Here is a 5,087-nt window from a genome sequence, read left to right on the forward strand (position 1 = left end):
CACAAAAGCATTTGTTTCAATCGTGTGCATCACAGCTTAAGAAGGGGAAACAACTTTGCTTCTCCTGCACGTTTAGTTTTAGCCATACATTTTGCATCAGCTAGTTTAAGACATCAATGCTATTTTAATTGGGGATAATGTACAGAATTTTGTAAATTATTTGTACATTTTATTAAGCAGAATTTGTTCACTTTTTCCATCTTTGATACATTCTCTTTTGATAAATATATTATATACAAGTCGGAAACCATGTTGTAAAATAATCACTTTACATTTTCATTGTTTATATTACTGTTAAATGAATATTCCATGCTGGGAATATTAAAAATTTGACAAGTTGACATATGAGTGTTTGGATTTTTTAGTGCATTCTTGCTATTCTGAACTCAGTAGAAAGAACAAGTCTTGTTTAAATGCAGCACTGGCTGAAAAAGCATTATATTGGAAAGGTTATAGTGTTTTACTCGACATGCTGTGGATATTTTCCTTGGTTTCCTTTATTCTATAGGTCATGAGACAGCTGTGGCCAAGTGGTATATGTGCTTGCCTTCAAGGCGCAGCACAATTACCCAAGAGCCTCTCCTAGATCTGTACAAGTCAAACCCAGGTCATGTTAGCTGGCTGTCTTCTCTGTTCTTAGTGGTAAGGTCTGACAGCAACCTGCGGTTGGTCATGGGTCTGCGCAGCGCTCTGTCCAGATTCTTCTCACCATAATGCTGACGGCCATTGTATAAGTGAACGGCGTAAATACATTTAAATTAATGAATAAATAAATATAGGTTAAAAGTGTCTTTATAAGGCATTAAAAAAACAATCAAATAAGTCAAACTGTAACGGCACAGTGGGGTTGTCAGGTACCGTTGCTTGATAAGGAGCAGCAGTTTTCCCCAACCCATAATGGTAACCGCCACTGTATACAGGTAAGTGGAAAATTCTTGCATGAAGTAGCAGTCAAATTGCACGCAAATGAACAAGCACAACATCTCAATAGCTGCGACGTCCTGCAAAAAGTTGATGTGGTCTTACACCAAGGCTCGCTGTTAAGTGACAGACCAATGTTAAAAGATAAGACCGTAAACATTTTACCTCTTGTTAGACCGACCGACAAAGAGATACTACTAAGCAGTGAAATGTTTAAAGTTGCTAAGCGCAACAAATGAGCACAACTGAATGCGGTGTCCTGCAAATATTTCCAGTAACTTTATGTAACTTGTGAAATGTCCTATATTTGGTAGTTTTAATGCCTGGCTCCGACATCGGACTTCGGAGATGGGGTATAGTATGATGAGATAGGCGGCTGATGTTATGAGCGTGGCCTTGCACAAGACATTTCTCTTGAATGATCTTGCGCGAAATACGCTGGGGATCTCTTGCAACATGATGTGTTACACATGAGAGAGTTTGCCAGTGATTAGTAAATATTTTAATCCACCATTGAGATGAACAGAAGCTGTGAAATCACTCCTTTTCAAACATCTTTGACCGGCCCAGATAGCACAGTTGGTATAGCGTCCGCTTTGGGACCAGTAGATCCAGGATCAATCCTTGATCGAGTCACACCTAAGACTTTAAAAGAGGAAGTTTTTATTTATTCCTCGTTCAGCATGAAGGGGATAGTGCAACGACTGGTTGACCCGTATCAGTATAATGGCTCGGGCCGGGCGGCTTACTTGCCTTCGGTAAGTCGTCTCAGTGAAGCAGCACTAAATAAAAGAGCGGTGGAAATCCGTCCTGCAACAAGGAGGCACATTACACGTACATGCACCCTAAGGATTCCTTCGTCGTCATATGACTGAAAAATTGTTGAGTACGACGTTAAACCCCAAGCACTCACCCACTCAAACATCTTTATTTATTTATTTGATTGGTGTTTTACGCCGCACTCAAGAATATTTCACTTACACGACGGCGGACAGCATTATGGTGGAAGGAAACCGGGCAGATCCCGGGGGAAACCCATGACCATCCGCAGGTTGGTGACTGACCTTCCTACGTACGGCCGGAGAGGAAGCCAGTATGAGTTGGACTTGAACTCACAGCGACCGCACTGGTGAGAGGCTCCTGGGTCATCACGGTGCGCTAGCGCGCTATCCAACTGAGACACGGGAGGCCCACTTCAAAAAAAGTCTGTAAAGTTTAACAAAGTCCGTTGTCTTGAGTGATGCTAGAATACATCCTGTTACTTCCAGAATACATTAGCTATCACCTTTTTGACGAAATCGGTTGCTTTTTATTAGAAACCTGTGAGCACTATGCATTTCATTCCTTGAAAAGAAGTGTCATCTCCCAGGAAAAGTCTCTTAAATATGATTCTTTACAATTGAAAATAAAAGATGACAGACTTCTTTACAATTTAACGTAAATTTTTTATTTACTTTGCTGCCATTTAAAATAAAACTTTACACAGTTTGTTACAATTTAAGCAAAATTTATGCACTTGGTTACAATTTAAAATAAAATTTACACACTTCGCTACAATTTTATGTCACAATGGTCATATTATTTACATGGTGCACAAGTTCTTCTGAGCTGTTTATTTTGCCTTACTAGAACAGTCAGTTTTGGAAGCATAAAAAAGAAAAGGAATTCAAAAAACTGAATCTAACGCTTTTTTCGCCGAATTACTGCTTCCGGAACTCTATGTTATTGAACGAGGAGGATTATTGTTGTTTTACTGAATTTTACTGTGCTTCATGTATTTATCCATTTGATTAGTGTGTCACTTGTATTACGGCCAACTGTCCTTCACCAGGTACCAAACTGGATTTGAAGGCGCAGTTAAAACAGCGACAGCTGGATTCCAACAAGCAACGTCATTGGGTAAGGGCTGCACAGTCACACGGAGTCCTCTCGGTGCCATTTCAGTTGTCATACTAAAAGGGTTAGAATCGATAAAAGAAAACTACACATCGCACGTCGATCTTGCTCAAGACATGGTTTTATTTATTTATTTATTTGATTGGTGTTTTATGCCGTACTCAAGAATATTTCACTTATACAACGGCGGCAACCATTATTGTGGGTGGAAACCGGGCAGAGCCCGGGGGTAACCCACGACCATCCGTAGGTTGTTAGCAGACCTTCCCACGTACGGATATGGTTTTCATAGGTCTGGAGTGACGTCGTCTGTCATTTCAAAAGTATCTTCCTTAACTGCAATAAAACAACATCTTGAAATCATTCTGCTATATGATGGTTATATTGGCACGGTTTTGTTTAAATAGTTTTTATTTTCCTCCCATCCCGTACTCTCAAAAAATTAATCTGTTCATTGTAACATAAAGTCTGTTGTCCGAGTCATTCTAGAATGTATTCTGTTATTTTAACACAATGTTCTGTCATATTTAACATAACATCCTATTAGTCAAATGGAATCTTTATGTTAAGTTAATAGAATATATGCGTTATATATTTTTTTCAAGAGAAGAGTCTGCTGTAAAAACAGAACACATTTTAGCATCACTTACACGACATACTTTCGGTTAAAATTAACAGTTCACGCGTTGTTTTTGGATGCTTTGCGTGAATTTATTTAAGATGGAATAAAGAATGCTTGTGGGGGCAAACTCTTTCAGTAACGGATTTTCCTAAAACTCTGCTGATGTGTTGTGGATTAATGGCATACAACTGCATTTGTTTTTTGATAGCATTGAATTAATTTATTTCCAGGTCATCTTTGCGTTTAAATATGGCATATGGTCTTTATACACGAGAGCTTTACAACAAATCGTACACAGTTTTTCAACAGATTTACATCAAAACTGCATGAGGTGACCATCTGAAAATGAACGTGATTTTTGCGTTTTTGCTGTTTTTAAAGAAATTTTAAATGCCTGTAGTTAACTTTCAGTGGAGGAAGTTTGAAATGAATGGTTATGGACGTTAGGAGGATATATAATCAGTTGCTCTACTCAGAAAAGTTTCTGACCTGCTCTCACAAAACATAATCGGTAACATACGACAGCAAATATTTTTTTCTCGGTGATGCTCAATTGTATACTATCAGTGTAACAAACTATTCTGCCATTGCAGCAGAATATTTTATACAAATATAGCAGGATTGTTATTAGTAACAGGACATTATGATGAATTTGACACCTTATTATTTGTAATAATAACATACATTCCAGCGTCACTCAGGCAGCAGATTTTTTTTTGTTTGTTTTTTTCAGGGAAAGTACATAAAAGATACGATCAAATTGAATGACATGGCAATTTCATGCATTTACAATAGGAAGGATCTATTTACAAGATCGTTTAAACAATAATACCACCATCACAGTGGTAGTTTAATACACATGCCATAAATTAATCAATTAAACAAGATTTGAAGGATCTTCCAGAACCTAAAATCTTTGTAAATATATAACAGGCAAATCTGTTACAGTGTTAATATACATACTTATGAACAGGTACACTGTACTGCCAGGACTAGGGACACTTGTGAATATGCGGTGGAATTAAATTGTGGTTTTCTTGTGCATTTGGTATTGCTACAAAACGAAACTTACCAAAACAACTCTATGATTAGGCTTAGCGTGAAATAACAATTAGTCGAAGATTGAGGAAGTTTCCTGTAGAAAGATACAGGGACACCAAAGATGAATTTGTCTTAACATAGGGAAGACACAGGATGTAGTCTTCATGCATGACATGTGTTAATGCCACGTGCTACAATTTGATCATGACATACTTGGTCCTGTATTTAACAAAACGTTTGAGAGTCGGATGAGACTTGACAAGAAACGACCGCTATGATCTAGGCAAATGATATACCTCCCCTGACTTAAAACAGCAGCCGAGTCAGTTCTTGGTATAACATAAACCATGACAGCTTATTCAGTAAGAATGTAATGAATTTGATTGATTGATTGTTGTTGTCTTTTTTTTGTTTTGTTTTGTTTTTTTCACCGAACTCAAGAATATATTACACTTTTACGACGGCGGCCAGTATTATGGTGGGGCGAAACCGGACAGAGTCTGGAGCAAACCCTCAACCACCCGCAGGTTGCTGACTGACCAAAATGTAAAGGAACCTGATGATGCAACAGGCTTCTCTTACAATGGTTACTCATACATGGAAATGT

The sequence above is a fragment of the Liolophura sinensis genome, chromosome 4 (genome assembly GCF_032854445.1).
Source record: "Liolophura sinensis isolate JHLJ2023 chromosome 4, CUHK_Ljap_v2, whole genome shotgun sequence".
Lineage (NCBI taxonomy): Eukaryota > Metazoa > Mollusca > Polyplacophora > Chitonida > Chitonidae > Liolophura > Liolophura sinensis.